At 42.4% G+C, this 17,413-nt stretch overlaps 1 pseudogene across 1 annotated transcript in view; it reads right to left on the bottom strand.

Moving 5' to 3' along the window:
• Positions 1-8,719, bottom strand: part of LOC144580176 (coiled-coil domain-containing protein 77-like) — a 52,719-nt pseudogene extending 44,000 nt beyond the window's left edge. The window contains exons 1-2 of the transcript XR_013529289.1: positions 8,413-8,719; positions 1,357-1,410 (exon numbers count right to left, since the gene is read on the bottom strand). The product of XR_013529289.1 is annotated as a coiled-coil domain-containing protein 77-like (transcript). The remainder of the gene's footprint in view (positions 1-1,356; positions 1,411-8,412) is intronic.
• Positions 8,720-17,413: the final 8,694 nt, after the last annotated feature.

Here is a 17,413-nt window from a genome sequence, read left to right as displayed (position 1 = left end):
CCTCAGCCTCTCAAAGTGCTAGGATTACAGGCGTGAGCCACAGTGCTCGGCCTACTTAACAGTTCAGTTCATATTTTCTTTCTTTTCTTTTCTTTCCTTTTTTTTTTTTTTTTTTTTTTTGAGATGAAGTCTTGCTCTGTCACCCAGGCTGGGTGCCGTAGCACGAAAGTTGCTCACTGCAACTTTCACCTCCTGGGTTTAAGTGATTCTCCTGCCTCAGCCTCCCAAGTAGCTTGGATTACAGGTTCCTGCCACCATGCCTGGCTAATTTTTATATTTTTAGCAGACGTAGGGTTTCACCACGTTGGCCAGGCTGGTCTTGAACTCTTTTTTTTTTTTTTGAGATGGAGTTTCGCTCTTGTTACCCAGGCTGGAGTGCAATGGCACGATCTTGGCTCACCACAACCTCCGCCTCCTGGGTTCAGGCAATTCTTCTGCCTCGGCCTCCTGAGTAGCTGGGATTACAGGCACGCGCCACCGTGCCCAGCTAATTTTTTTGATTTTTAGTAGAGACGGGGTTTCACCATGTTGACCGGATGGTCTCGATCTCTTGACCTCGTGATCCACCCCCCTCGGGCTCCCAAAATGCTGGGATTACAGGCTTGAGCCACCGTGCCCGGCCTTGAACTCTTGACCTCAAGTGATCCACCCATCTTGGCCTCCCAAAGTACAGGGATTATAGGTGTGAGCCACCACGCCCAGCCGACATTTCATATTTTCTAAAAGGGGTTGTCTCAGGCTGGGAGCCGTGGATTATGCCTGTAATCCCAACACTTTAGGAAGCTGAGGCGGGAGGATTGCTTGAGCCAGGAGGTCAAGGCTGCAATGAGCTATGATTGCACCACTGCACTCCAACCTGGGCAACAGAGTGAGACTCTGTCTCAAAAAATAAATAAATAAATAAAAATTAAAAACTTTAGGAAGTACATTTCCAATACCTTTCCAGTTCCTATGATAAGACTAAGACCACACAAGTCTTGATTTCTTATTTTAACAAGTTGAAAATAAGAAGCAAATGTCTTGGCCGGGCACGGTGGCTCAAGCCTGTAATCCCAGCACTTTGGGAGGCCGAGGCGGGTGGATCACGAGGTCAACAGATCGAGACCATCCTGGTCAGCATGGTGAAACCCCATCTCTACTAAAAATTACAAAAAAAAATTGGCTGGGCACAGTGGCACGTGCCTGTAATCCCAGCTACTCAGGAGGCTGAGGCAGGAGAATTGCCTGAACCCAGGGGGCGGAGGTTGTGGTGAGCCGAGATCGCGCCATTGCACTCCACCCTGGGTAACAAGAGCGAAACTCTGTCTCAAAAAAAAAAAAAAAAAAAAAAAAAAAAAAAAGAAGCAAATGTCTTACTTTCTGCAGACAGGGGTGTGTGTTGGGGTAAAGTTCATGCTGTCTTTTTCACACCTATCAAATACATAAAAAATTCATAATGAGGGGCCAAGAACAGAAAAATAAAAACAGTACAGGACGTATAGACTAGTTCCCTCTTCAACATCATCATATTTTCCTCTTGGAAAGAACTTAATGTTTTAAAATGTAGTTTTCTTTAAAGTATCTCCAAATCCTGAAATTCATGCCTTTTGAATTTTCAAAAGGTACTCCTCATAATTATTTTCAAATAAAAACCAGAATGGTATTAAATATTTAAATGGATAAGCAAACAAAGGAAAAAAGGTCTCCCTGTTATCTGCAACAATGAAAAACAAATCTACAATCTTTTCCTCGAAGTTATAGGATAGGAGAAGGAGATGCAGAGAAGTCTCTAATAAGCAATCAACAGTACATACAGTCAGGTGCAGTGGTCCACACCTATAGTCCCTGCTACTCAGGAGGCTGAGGGAAGATCATTTGAGCCCAGGGGTTCGAGGCCAGCCTCAGCAACATATTGACTTCCCCTGCTCCACTCCCTTCTCCAAAGAAGGAAGTAGTAAATGGAAATTAAGGTAGAGAGAGTACCCACTATATCGAATTTAAAACTAATACAAAGCCATTGATGCTATCTTTATTTCACATGCTTTCTCTAGCATCTTGAGCAAAAGAAAAAAAATTACTTATAAAATTTAAATGTCTCTTCACAATCTCCATCTCAATTCATAATGCAAGATCTTGAGCTCCCGTACTTGCAACAACCTTATTATAGAAATTTTCCTGGGGAGGGATAACGTGGGGAGAAATGCCAGCTATAGTATGCACCTGAAGTAAAATAAATAAATAAATAAATTATCAGGAATATAAACCTCATGGCTGGAAAGGGAATATCATACCATGTTACATGATTGACGGGGGGGCGGGGGGGAGGAAGAGAGGCTGATTTTTTATTGCTTTGGTGAAAGCTTTCTTATCAAGCATGCTCTGTCAATCCCTTCTGACTGAGCAAGTCAGATGATGTTCTGCTATGTTCTTCTACCTGGTATAATCTGCTTAAAATCTTCAATCCTTTGGGAAAGAATTTTGTGAGAAAGTAGCAAGAGATCATCGCCACTGTTACTTCCACATACCATTTTCCTGCTCAGAACCCCACAGTGCCTCTCTCCCTGATTCCTTTAAAGTTTTCTTTGTTTGGCTTCCAGGGGACCTCTTCCTGGTTGTCCGCTTTCCTTACTGGTCATTACTCATTGCGTTGGTGATCTCCTGAAGTCTCACAGCTTTAAATAGCATATACACATTAATGGTTTTCAAACTGATGCCTTAGTCCTTACTCTGCCCTCTGCTCTAGACTCACACACCTAACTACCTACTTGATCTCTCCACGTGGATGTCTAGCAGGTTTCCCAAGCTTGCCAAGTGTAAAACTGAGCTCCTGATACCTACCTCCCACCACCAAAACTTGCTCTTCTCTTAGAATTCTACATTCCAGTAAATGCTAATTCTATGCTGCCAGTTGTTTATGACAAACAAACAAATGTGGTTGGAGAAATTTTACTCCTCCTCTATGTCTTACACGCCACACACACCCATTAGCAAATCCTACCAGCCAGCACATCAAAACATCTAGAATCTGACAACTACTTAACACCTATGCCCTCATTGCCCTGGTTCAGCTGTTTTTTGCTTTTTTTTTTTTTTTTTTTTTTTTTTTTTTAATATACAGGGTCTTGCTCTGTCACCCACATTGGAGTCCAATGGTGCAATTTTGGTTCACTGCCACCTTCACCCCGCTAGGGTTCAAGTGATTCTCCTGCTTCAGCCTCCCTCTGGAGTAGCTGGGATTACAGGCACAGGCCACCAAGCCCCAGTAACTTTTGTACTTTTAGTAGAGATGGGGTTTCACCATGTTGATTAGGCTGGTCTTGAACTCCTGACCTCAGGTAATTCACCCACCTCAGTCTCCCAAAGTGCTGGGATTACAGGCGTGAGTCACCACACTTTGCCCCTGTCCCACTTTCAACCTCATCCCTTACAGTATATTCTCAACACATTAATATATATCAAAACACAAAACTCCCCTGCCCAAAAGCCTCCAATGACTTTCATCTTACTCAGAAAGTCAAGGTCTTTAAAACTGGCTACAGGGTCATATATGACCTGGCCAACCCCATGACTTCTGCGACCTCACCTACTACTCTTCTCATTCACTGCTGCACAAACACTGGCCTCTCTGCTGTTCTTCAAACACAGGCACACTTCTACTTCAGAGTCCCTATACCCATGTAGTTCTCTTTGCTATGATGGTCTTTCCTCATTTATCTACGTGGCTTACTCCCTCCTCCTCCTTCAGAGCTAAAATGTCACTTTCTTGATGAAGTCTTTCCTGACCACTCCACCACCCTCATCCATCTTCTCTGCTTTACTTTTCTCCATGACACGTACAACCTTGGCTGGGTGGTGGCTCACTCCCGTAATCGCAGAACTTTGGGAGGCCAAGGCAGATAGACTGCTTGAGTCCAGGAGTTTCAGAACAGTCCGGGCAACATGGCCAAACCCTGTCTCTACAGAAAATTAGCCAGATGTGGGATGTGCCTGTAGTCCCAGTTAAACGGGAGGCTGTGGTAGGAGGATCGCCTGCACTGGGAGGCCAAGGCTGCAGTGAGCCATGAGCATGCCATTGCAGTCCAGCTTGGGTGACAGAGAGAAGAAAAAAAGCCAAACACTTAGAACCATCTATCTAATATTGAATGTCTGTCTCTCCACACTGTAATATGCAAACTCACTAAGGGCAGGGGTTTTTATCTATTATGTTTACTGCTGTATCCCTAGTAACTTAAATAGTGCCTGGCTCATAATAAGTACTTAATAAATATTTACTGGACACACACACACACTAATTCTCAATATGAATCTGAAAGACTATTAAACATCCTTTTCTTCTGCTGGCCAGTCTACTCAATCTAGCTAAAATATCTGTTTCTGGTTCTCTCATCCCACTTGCTTTCTTCTACAGCCAACCCTTCAAATATGCCATCTTTATTCTTTTAATTCTCTCCTTTAAAATGATTGCTCTCCTCCTCCAAACCCACCTCCTTCCAAAATACTTCTCCAGATTGGGCCAATTTGCCTCTTGTCAAAATACCCTAGAAAAGAAAAATTATTGGATTGGCATGGTAGGATTATGGGTAACATTTTTAAAAAATAGCTTTATGGAAATTTAATTTGTATATACCATTAAATTCATTCAAAGTATACAATTCAATGATTTTTAGTATATTCACTGATACGTGCACCTATCACCAGAGTCCATTTCAGAAGTTTCAACACTTCAAGAAAAAACCCTGTGTCCTTCAGCTATCACTCCAGTCTCCCAGCCCTAAGCAACCACTGATCTACTGTCTCTACAGATGTCCCTATTCTGGACTTGCCTATAAATGGAATCATTTAGTATATGGTCTTTTGTAACTGGCTTCTTTCACTTAGCATAATGTTTTCAAGGTTCAACTATGTTGCACCATGTATCAGTACTTATCTCTTTTTGCAGATGAATTGTATCCATTGTATGGATATGGATGACAACTTAAAGCTAAATTTCACTGTTCCAAAACCATTTAAAAGTAATTTGAGGCCAGATGTGGTGGCTCACGCCTGTAATCTCGGCACTTTGGGAGGCCGAGGTGGGCAGATTGCCTGAGTTGAGGAGTTCGAGACCAGCCTGGGCAACACAGTGAAACCCTGACTCTACTAAAATACAAAAAAATTAGCCAGGCGTGGTGGTGTGCACCTGTAGTCCCAGCTACTCAGGAGGCAGAGGCAGGAGAACTGCAAGAACCCAGGAAGCGGAGGTTGCAGTGAGCCAAGATCGCACCACTGCACTCCGGCCTGGGCGACAGCGAGACTCTGTCTCAAAAAGAAAGAGTAATTTGAAACTTTAAAAGAGTCTTCTAACAACCTGCAGCCCTCTTCTACTTCACACTGACTGTCCTCACTATTGCACACGTCCACAAATGACGCTGTCTACACTCACCTCTCTGGCGGCAAGACGGGGCCTTGCTATGTTGCCTAGGCTGGCCTTCAACTCCTGGACTCAAACAATCCTCCTGCCTCGGCCTTCCAAAGTGCTGAGATTACAGGCAGGAGCCACTGAGCCAGGCCTCGGGCTTCTACTATGACATCTAACCGAACCCTTACTGGTCAGCAGACATCCAAATTAATAAATTCATTGCTCTTTTCTGTTTCTATCCTGCTTCATCCAACAGTTACTCCTTCACTTGTATGCTTAATTCAATAGTGCCAACTACCCTTTATTAATTTATTAATTAGTTTATTTATTTATTTATTGAGATGGAGTCTTACTCTGTCACCCAGACCAGAGTTCGGTGGCATGATCTTGGCTCACTGCCACCTCCACCTCCCAGGTTCAAGTGATTCTCCTGACTCAGCTGGGATTACAGGCACCTGCCACCACAGCTGGCTAATTTTTTGTACTTTTAGTAAAGACAGGGTTTCAGTATGTTGGCCAGGCGGGTCTGGAACTCCTGACATCAGATGGTCTAACATGCCTCTGCCTCCCAAAGTGTTGGGATTACAGGCGTGAGTCACTGTGCCTGGTAGCGCCAACTACCCTTTAAAAATATATTGCTTTGGCTGGGCATGGTGGCTCACGTTTGTAATCCCAGCACTTTGGGAGGCCAAGGCCAGCAGACTGCTTTAGCCCAGGAGTTAAGCCTGGGCAACATGGCAAGAACCCATCTCTACAAAAAATTAAAAAATTAGCAGGGCACTGTGGCACGTCTGTAGCCCCAGCTGCTTGGTGTTAGGATCACTTCAGCTTGGGGGGTTCAAGGCTGCAGTGAGCAGTGATTGTGCCACTGCAGTCTAGCCTGGACAATAGAGCAAGTTCCTGTCTCAAAAAAAATTAAAATAAGCTGGGTACGGTGGCTTATGCCTGTAATCTCAGCACTTTGGGAGGCCAATGTGAGTGGATCACTAGGGGTCAGGAGTTCAAGAGCAGCCTCGGCAACATGGTAAAACCCTCTCTCTACAAAAATTACAGAATTAGCTAGGTGTTGTGCCATGTGCCTGTAGCCCCAGCTATTCAGGAGTCTGAGGCAGGAGGACTGCTTGAACTTGGGAGGCAGAGGCTGCACTGGGCTGAGATTGCCCCACTGGTCTCCAGCCTGGGCAACAGAGTGAGACTTTTCTGAAAATAATAATAATAATAAATATTGCTTTGTAGTTGAGACAGTGGGCTCTGAAATCAGACTAGGGATTGAGTCAAAGCCCCGCCTCTTATTAGTGGTGTACCTCCGCCAAGTTATACTCTCTAAATTTCAGTTACTTCTGTGCCATAAGTTGGTGTCAGTATTAAATGACATAATGAATACAGAGCCAAGTGACAGTGTTTGACACATAAATAAGCACTCAATAAAGGCAGACTATTATTATTATTGACAATTTTACTCTCTTGGTTCAAAAGGTTCTGTCTTCAACTTTACCATTTCCTCTAAGCATTTATTTGGGAACATCATTATTTCTCCTGTTTTTATGACTAACTCTATCACTTTTTTTTTCTTTTGAGATGGAGTCTCACTCTGTCGCCCAGGCTGGAGTGCAATGGCATGACCTGGGCTCACTGCAACCTCCCCCTCCAGGGTTCAAGCAATTTCTGCCTCCGTCTCCCAAGTAGCTGGGACTACAAGCACATGTTACTATGCCCAGCTAATTTTTGTATTTTTATTTTATTAGAGATGGGGTTTCACCATGTTGGCCAAACGGATCTCGAACTCCTGACCTCATAATCTGCCAACCTCAGCCTCCCAAAGTGCTGGGATTACAGGCATGAGCCACCTTGCCAGCCTATTAATTCTATCATCTAAAGCACTAGAGCAAGCAACAATTACATGTTGAATAAATAAATGACATCTTTTTCAAGCTTTTAATTTGAATTAACAAAAACATACTGGACATTTTCACCTACAGTCTCACTAGCACTTGAAATATTTAACTTAAAAAGGAAATCACTCAGACTTTTTTTAGCTCCTCAAAGCTAACATTTCCTAAACCTAACACATCATCTTTTTCATCCAAATGTGCCCCTTCTACTTTCCTATTTTAGTTACTAATTCAGCGTTTCCAAGCAACCTGGAGTTGGCAACTTAAATTCGTCATTTGATTACTCATTCTCCTGAACCTCCTGTCTGACCATATGAATATCTTACCTATTTTATCTGCACAAAGACCATGTTAATTCAGAATCTCAATACTTCCTACCCACACCACTACAACAGCTTAACTAATGGTTCAACCTACTCCTTGCCTCTCCTGGACCATTTTCTTTAATAAAATTCATTAGTAGCACCTCATAGCCTAAAGCATTAAATCAAACTTGTTAGCCTAAAATTCGTGACCCTTTCTACATAAGGGTCAAACCTATCTTTCCGTTTCCAGATAACTTCCCCGCCTCTATACCTTTGTTTATGAGCTTCCCTCTAGCTGGAACAAAGCTCCCTCAACAACCCTCATCATTTCCGCTAAGAAAATTTAGTCTGTACACGAAAACTCATCTTAAATACCACCTCTTTTATCTCTTTCCTGAGTCTCTCCACTCAAAACGATTTAGCAAAAATGATCTACCTGCAAAAGAACTGCCTTTGAAATTCTCTACAATTAAACATATTAGAGTTCTTTATTGCTATCGTTTCTCCCAGGATGGCGTGCGTTCCCTGCAGATAGAAACCGTGTTACGCTTCGTTTCCTCTCTCAAAACAATAGCCTTGTTTATAGGTAAATTAACAGGTTTCAGCTAGCTTCTATGCACCTATCTCTGATATCCTTGCTTAGGTACACTCTTACAGCTTGTCTATTAACAATTAACATTTGTGTAGCACTTTGAATTTTTTTCTTTTCGCCATGTGACAACCCGTGGATTTATTTGATTTATTCCCACAACTGTTAAGTATTTTTATTATCCCTTATTTTACAAATTAGGAAATTGAAGCTTGTACCAGCGTGGGGTGAACGTATACAGGAACCCACCTTCAGGACGTCCGAATCTTGTACTCCTTTTTCCAATTCATTCCATTCTCGACTCTCTCACTGCTCCAGGTCCCAACCCTCCAGCACAGGCGAGGTCTCTCCCTTTGCAGATTCGAACTTTCCTCTCCCGGTCCGCAGCCCCTCCACAGACCCCAGATTCCAGGCCCACGTCCGTCTCCTCCGTACTGCTTCCGCAGTTATTTCTCCCTCACCAGATTTTCTTCCCAAGCCCTCTTCCCTAACCCCTTCACCCCAAACCCGAAACTCTATACTCAGGACACACTCAAGTCTCCGAGTCAGGGAACTCAGCTGAAAAATAAAAGTCAAACCAAGGAGCGTCGCGGCGCCACTGAACGTCCCTGAGTCTGTCCAATCGCGCAGCAGCTTACACGGCCCTTTAGACTACGCACCAATGGGAAGGGCGTTCACACAGAGGCCAACCCCCCCCTCCCCATCTCGCCCCTCCTCGCGGCGTTCCTCGCCGCGCAGTGGTCGCTGGGAAATGTAGTTTTCCTTCTGCTTGCTCTTCCGCGCGTGGCGATGCAGCAGGGCTGCAACTCGCTCCTTCAGGTACGGGAAGTGTGATGCTTGGGGTCAGAAGGCACCACTTCTGGTCACCCCCACTTAAGATTGCTCAACTGCTTTGAGCTCAGGTGTCCATGGTGCATATATGTTGTAATTTACAAGCTTGTCAAGAAGATAAAGATTCAAAGAAAAGTTTCTTGTTCCATGACCTGGTGGTCTAGAGCCAGGATAGGATCTGAGGTTCAGTTTCTACGGTCAAGGGATTATATATTCAAATTCTACTGTTTGCTCCATAGCAGACATTGCTTCCTTTTCCGGAGAAATGTACGACAATGGGCTTTAATCATCAAAGCAAGTTCAAAATCCATTATGGTCTCATCTTTCCAGAAAGCAAGGTGTAAAGGTCGGGGAAGAGGCACTTTCGTCTCAGAATTGCAGCTACTGGCATGGAAAAGGCCCTTTATTAGTTTGAGTCCTAAGGATGTCTAAATGAACCGTGCATCTGCTACAGCCTCGCTTTCCTTTATTGCGCTTCACAGATAACTGTTTTTACGAATGGAAGGTTTGTGGCCACTGCATAGAACCAAATCTGTCTGCGCCATTTTTCCTACAGCACAGGCTTACTATGTGTCTCTGTGCCACATTTGGGTAATTTTCACACTGTTTCAAACTTTTTCATAATTATTGTATATGTTATGCTGATCTGTTATCTTTTTATTACTATTGTAATTGTTTAGGAGCACCATGAACCATGCCCATATAAGATGGCAAACTTAATTCATAAATGTTGTGGATGTTTTGACTGCTCCACAGACCGGCAGTCTTCCTGCTTTTCTCCTTCTCTTCCTGTGTCCTTATTCCTGTGATACAACAATATTGAAATTAGACCAATTAGCAACCCTACAGTGGGGTTCAAGGGGAAGGAAGAGTCACACATCTCTTACTTTAAATAAAAAGCTGAAAATGATTAAGCTCACTGAAGAAGACATGTTGAAAGCTGAGACAGGATAAAAGCCAGTCTTCTTGCACCAAACAGCTAAGTTGTGAATGCAAAGGAAAATTTTTTGAAGGAAATTAAAAGTGCTACTCCATTATACACACAAATGATAAGAAAGTGAAACAGACATTGCTGATACAGAGAAAGTTTGAGTAATCTGGATAGAAGGACAAACCAGCCACATTCCCTCAAGTCAAAGCCTAATGTGGAGCCCTGACTCTTCAATAAAATGAAGGCTGAGACAGGTGAGGCAGCTGCAGAAAAGAAGCTGGAAGCTAGCGAGGTTTAAGGTAAGGAGCTATTTCCATAACTTAAAAGTGAAAGCTGAAGCAGCAAGTGCTGTTGTAGATGCTGCAGCACGTTATTCAGAAGACCTAACTAAGGTAATTGATTAAGGCGGCTACGCTGAACAACAGACTTTCAATGTATATGAAACAGCCTTTTATTGGAAGAAGATGCTAATACTTTCATAGCTAGAGAGAAGTCAACGCCTGGCTTCACAGCTTCTAAGAACAAACTGACTCTCATCTTAGGGGCTAATGCAGCTGGTGACTCTGAGTTGAAGCCAGTGCTCATTTACCTCCCTAAAATCCTAGAGCCCTTAAGAATTATGCTAAAGTCTGCCTGTGCTCTATAAATGGAACAACAAAACCTCGATGACAGCATATATGTTTGTGGCATGGTTAACTGAATAGTTTAAGTCCACTGTTTTATTTTAAGCCCTACTGCTAAGGAAAAAAATAATTTCTTTCAAAATATTACTCTCACTCACAATGCACCTGGTCACCCAAGAGCTCTGGTGGAGATGTGCAAACAGGTGAATGTTGCTTTCATGCTTGCAAACACCACAGACACTCTGCCGCTCATGGATCAAGGAGTCATTTTGACTTTCAGGTCTTATTAAGAAATATATTTCAGGCTAGACGTGGTGGCTCACGCCTATAATCCCAGCACCTTGAGAGGATGAGGCGGGCAGATCACCTGAGATCCGGAGTTTGAGACCAGCCTGACCAGCATGGAGAAACCCCTTCTCTACTAAAAATACAAAATTAGCTGGGTGTGGTGGCACATGCCTGTAATCCCAGGTACTTGGGGAGCTGAGGCAGGAGAATCACTTGAACCTGGGCGGTGGAGGTTGCAGTGAGCTGAGATCACACCATTGCACTCCAGCCTGGGCAACAAGAGTGAAACTCAGTCTCAAAAAAAATAAAAATTAGCCAGGCGTGGTGGCACATGCCTGTAATCCCAGCTACTTGGGAGGCTGAGGCAGGAGAATTGCTTGAACCTGGAAAGCAGAGGTTGCAGTGAGCTGAGATGGCATCGTTGCACTCCAGCCTGGATGACAGAGTAAGACTCTCCAAGAAAAAAAAAAAAAAGGGGGTTTTTTTTTTTTTAAGCACAATTCTGGATATGTCACATTCCTGCTTATAAGCCTTTGATAATTCCCCACAAACTAGAGAATAAAGTTCAAATAGCAATATGGCATTCAAAGACTGCCATTTTAGGACCCAATTTGTCTCTATTAAAAGAAATTGCTGGTCATCTCCTGAACATAAGATGCACTTTCCAGCTTCAGTTCACCCTCTTCCTTTTATCTGTATTGGCCCTTTCAATGAATCTTCACTCAAAATTCCTAGAAGGGCCAACTCAAATACTATCACTTTTGTCAAATCTTGACTTATCTCCCTAATTGGAAATATAGTTGTCCCTTGCTCAGTATCTGCTGGGGATTGGTGGCAGGCAATTCCTGGTTACTAAAACACGTGGACACTAAAGTCACTTACATAAATTGTGTACTATTTGCATATGACCTGTGCATACCCTCCCGTATACTTTATTTATTTTATTTTATTTTTTATTTTTTTGAGACAGAGGTTTGCTCTTGTGGTCCAGGCTGGAGTGCAATGGTGCAATCTCGACTTACCGCAACCTCTGCCTCCCGGGTTCAAGCAATTCTCCTGCCTCAGCATCCTGAGTAGCTGGGATTACAGGTATGTGCCACCATGCCAGCTAATTTTGTATTTTTAGTAGAGACGGGACATCTATGGATTACTTATAGTACCTGATACAATGTAAATAATTGTTTTTCTTTTTACTTTCTTTTTTGAGAGGGAGTCTCACTGTGTTGCCCAGGCTGGAGTATAGTGGCACAGTTTCAGCTCACTGCAACCTCCACTTCTCAGGTTCAATTCTCCTGCCTCAACCTCCCCAGTAGCTGGGATTACAGGCGCCCGTCACCACACCTGGCTAATTTCTGTATTTTTAGTAGAGACGAGGTTTTACCATGTTGGCCAGGCTGGCCTCAAACTCCTGACCTTAGGTGATCCACTTGCCTCGACCTTCCAAAGTGCTGGAATTACAGGCATGAGCCACTGTGCCCGCCCTTGTTTTTCTTTTTTAAATTTAATTAATTATTTTATTTTATTTTCTTAAACTCTGAGTCTCCGCATTTTGCCCAGGCTGGTCTCAGACTCCTGAGCTCAAGTCATCCTCCCACCTTAGCCTCCTATGTAGCTAAATAGTTGTTATAGTGTATTGGTTTATTTTATTTTATTATTATTATTTTTTAAGATAGGGTTTCACCAGATTGGTCAGGCTGGTCTCAAACTTCTGACCTCAGGTGATCCACCCACCTCAGCCTCCCAAAGTGCTGGGATTACAGGTGTAATCCAGATTTTTTTTAATTTCAAAATTTATTTAATTTTCGTTTCTTTTTCCTTTTTTAAAGACAAGGTCTTGCTATATTGCTCAGACTGGACTCGAACTCCTGGGCTCAGGCAGTCCTCCTGGCTCAACCTCCTGAGTAGCTGGGAATACAGATGCATGCCACTGTACTTGATTTACTGTATTGTTTTATTTTATTTTATTTATCTATTTATTTATTTATTTTGAGACAGAGTCTCACTCTGTCGCCCAGGCTGGAGTGCAATAGCAAGATCTCAGGTCACTGCAACCTCTGCCTCCTGGGTTAAAGCAATTCTCTTGCCTTAGCCTCACAAGTAGCTGGGACTATAGGCGTGCATCAACATGCCCAGCTAATTTTTGTATTTTTAGTAGAGATGGGGCTTTGCCATGTTGGCCAGTCTGATGTCAAACTTGTGACCTCAAGTGATCCACCCACCTCAGCCTCCCAAAGTTCTGGAATTTCAGGTGTAAGCCTGTTCTGTTTTTTAATCTATGTTATTTTTATTGTTTATTGGTATATTTATTGTTTTTTCCCAAATATTTTCTGTAGTTGGTTGGGTCCATAGACACTGCCTCTCTAAATGAGGAACTCACAGATATGGAAGGTTAGCTGTAATCCCTCCTGACTGGATATTCATTTAGCAATTTGTCCTTTTATTTTCATAAAGTAGCCTCTATTCAGATGTTCCCAATCTGGCTGGGTGCAGTGGCTCATACCTATAATTCGGCCACTTTGGGAGGCCAAGGCAGTAGGATCGCTGGAGCTCAGAAGTTTGAAACTAACCTGGGCAATACAGCCTGTCTCTATAGAAAATAGAAAAAATTTTTAAAAATTACCCAGGCCTGTAGTCCCAGCTACTCAGGAAGCTGAGGCAGGAAGATCGCTTGAACCCAGAAGTTCGAGGTTACAGTGAGCCAAGATGGTGCCACTGCACTCCAACCTAGGTGACAGAATAAAACCCTGTCTCAGAAAACAAAAAACAAAACAAATGTCACCAGTCTGTGAGCCCCTTGATGATCACCCAATCCCCCTCACTTTCTCTACTTTAAAAAAGATCTCATCATCACATAAAATAGTATATATTTATTAGTTTGTACTTATTCCTTTGTTATCCATTTCCACTAGAGTGTGAGCTCTATGAGAGCAGACACTGTCTTTTTTTGTTGTTCACTGTCATAGATCCAGCATCTTGAAGAGTGCCTGGCACATAGAGACGTGCAATAAATGTTGAATGCACATATACTGCTCCTCCCTACAGGTGTGCTGCTTCCCCCTGTTAGCTTGCTATTCTTCCATTTGGTATCTAAATTAATGCATCATCATTCATTATAATGCCAAAGAGTCATTCTCTAATTCATCACTCTCTTGAAATCACACAACATCAAATTGATAATTTTTTTAAAAATCACACCGGTGGCAAAGGATCAAATGAGAACAATGCTCGAAGGTCACTGGAAGGCCACAGCAGAAATTCATGAGGGAAAGGGCCTAACCAAGAGCAGCATTGACCATGGTAATACCAAGATGGTATTTGCCATTTTCATTGTTGATATTTGCATGGATGGTACAAAAGCAACAGTGGGTAAAATGCTGGTCCCTTAGCATGAGTCATGGCAGTGACACCAAACCATCCTCGTAGTCATTGCCTTCATTACATATGCTCATGGGGAAAAGCCAGTTTCATTTAAGAATGCCCTTGAGAAAGGAGTGAAAATTATTAATTTTAATAAATCTCAACCTTTAAAAATGTCTGTTGTCTGTATGATGAAGTAAGAAGTACACATAGAACACTCAGTTGCATACAGAGGGTTTTTCCTCAAGGAAGTAATACCAGCTCAACTAGCCACTTTTTTCATAGAACACCAGAAGGACTAACAGACAAACTATGGTTGTTCAGATTTAGCTATGGCAGGTCTTTTCTTGAAAATGAACAAGGTGAGCCAGGCACGGTGGCTCATGCCTGTAATCCCAGCACTTTGGGAGGCTGGGGCGGGTGGATCACCTGAGGTTAGGAGTTTGAGACCAGCCTGACCAATATGGTGAAACTCATGTTTAAAAAAAAAAAAAAAAGAAAAGAAAATGAACAAGGAGAGCCAATTTCTTCCACAAAAACAACGAATGGTATTTGTCGGCAATAATAAAATTTGGGCTTTCAAGTGAAAATTATAATTTTGGAAAGCTTGTTTCTGTCATTATGAGTTTGACAACTTCCCAACTGCCTGATAAGATTGATGGTGATATTTTTGTAAATTTTTTGATATTGTATAATAATATGTTTTGACATTTGGGAGAGCTGTATAACTCAGTGAACTAGTATTTTCTAAATGATGAATGCATGATGTTGCAAAAGCATGACTGGGTAAAAACAGTGCATGAAAGGACAAGACTGGCTGTGCATGGTGGCTCACGCCTCTAATCCCAGCACCTTGGGAGGCCGAGGCAAGTGGGTCACCTGAAGTCAGGAGTTTGAGCCCAGCCTGACCAAAATGGTGAAACCCCGTCTCTACTAAAAATAAGCCAGTCATGGTGGCACCTGTAATCCCAGGCAGGAGAATTGCTTGAATCCAGGAGGCAGAGGTTGCAGTGAGTTGAGATCACACCACTGCACTCCAGCCTGGGCGACAGGGTAAGACTCTGTCAAAAAAAAAAAAGGACAAGATTGACTACCACTTTAATGTGACAGAGTACAAACAGTTAACTGATAAAGTTTTAGATTCCAAAGTGTTAGCCTTAAAGAAATTACAGTTATCTGAGAAGGCTTTTAAAATGCTTCTCCCCACTCTGCACGGTGGCTCATGCCTGTAATTGCAGCACTTTAGCAGGCCAAGGGGAGGATCGCTGAGCCCAGGAGTTTGATATCAGTCTGGGCAACATAGCAAGACCCCATGTATTAAAAAAAAGTTTTTCTTTTAATTAGCTGGTCATAATGATGCACATCTGTGGTCCTAGCTACTTGGGAGGCTGAGGCAGGAGGATTGCCTGAGCCCAAGAGTCTATAGTAAGCTGGGATTGTGCTGCTGTGCTCTAGCTGGGCAACAGAGTGAGACCTTGTGTCTAAAAAAATAATAAATAAATAAATAAATACACACATAAAGTAAATAAATAAAATGCATATTTGTGTGGTGCTGGCTTTATTTCATATATTCCAACCAAAACAACATATTGCAACAGGTTGAATGCAGAAACATGAGAATCCAGCTTGGTGCTGCTAAGCCAAATATGAAAAAAATATACAAAAAATGTAAACCAATGGCACTCTTTTCACTAAATTTTTTTTGTTTTTGAAAATATAGTTATTATTTTAAAAATACATTTAAATATAAAAGTTGATGACCTTTATATTTAAGTGAATAAAATAGTTTAAACATCTTAGGTCTAATTTCTAATATAGTAAACATCAATATGTGTTATACATGTAAACAAGAACTTTGGGGGTTCTCAATTTATTTTTTTTGAGACAGAGTCTTACTCTGTTGCCCAGGCTAGAGTACAGTGGCGTGATCTTGGCTCACTACAACTTCCGCCTCCCAGGTTCAAATGATCCTCCTGCCCCAGTCTCCTGAGTACCTGGGATTACAGGCGCCCGCCACTACACCCAGCTAACTTTTGCATTTTTAGTAGGAGGGGGTTTTGCCATGTTGGCCAGGCTTGTCTTGAACTCCTGACCTCAAGTGATCTGCCTGCCTCAGCCTCCCAAAGTGCTGGGATTACAGTTATGAGCCACTGTGCTCAGCTTCAATAATTTTTAAGAGTGCAAAAGGGTCCTGAGACCAAAACAGTTTGAGAAACACTGGTGGGAATTATTCTTGAAGTAAAATGGCATGCATTTCTTTAAAAATTCAGTAATTTTGACTTTTCCCTCTCTGAAACTAACCCTCCCTTAATCTGATTTTGTGAGGTTTTATTGCATTTTTTAAAAATTCAGGGACCACACTCTAGCCAAATGATGATCAGATCTAGGTATTCATTTTAGTCTATTATAACACGCAGGATAATATATTTCAGATCAATACTTAATATGCTAATATTATTTAATTTTTCTGAAAAGTTACTTTCAAGGATGGTTTAAATAATGCAAGCAATACTTTTAAACTACAGTTATACTCCACTGTTCTTCCCAGAAACCCAAATACTTTTGACAGTCAGTTTAACGTCATGTGCGCAAAATGTCCTCAGAGAAGCTGATAAAACACAATTTGGATTTTTACAACAGTGATTTTCAAAGGGGTAGGCATGAGAGGTGGGAATGGGTTTCACCTGCCCTCCCTGAGGGGAGCATCAGAATGTGGGGTGGACATAACTAGAGAAGTTTCTTCTGTCTGCACCGGATATATTAATATTTACTGCCCTTCCATTCACTGTCTTCTCTTACAGACTTCCTGCTCTTGTAAGCAACCACTACAGATTTCTCAGAAGTACTGTGGCAAATAAAAATGATTGAGAATCATTACTCTACAATTTTCTATTCCACTAGAGAGACAGTTTAAAATAAAATAATAATAATAATTTTCCTGAAGAAAATAACAGGAAATAGGCCGGGCACAGTGGCTCATGCCTGTAATCCCAGCACTTTGGGAGGTGGGATTGGGCAGATTATGAGGTCAGGAGATCAAGACCATCCTAGCCAACATGATGAAACCCTGTCTCTGCTAAAAATACAAAAAATTAGCTGGGCGTGGTGGTGGGTGCCTGTAATCCCAGCTACTCGGGAGGCTGAGGCAGGAGAATTGCTTGAACCTGGGAGTGGGAGGTTGCAGTGAGCTGAGATGGGGCCACGGCAGTCTGTCCTGGCG

This window comes from Callithrix jacchus, chromosome 18, assembly GCF_049354715.1.
Source record: "Callithrix jacchus isolate 240 chromosome 18, calJac240_pri, whole genome shotgun sequence".
In the NCBI taxonomy this organism is placed as follows: domain Eukaryota; kingdom Metazoa; phylum Chordata; class Mammalia; order Primates; family Cebidae; genus Callithrix; species Callithrix jacchus.
This window is presented reverse-complemented; position numbering and strand designations above follow the sequence as displayed.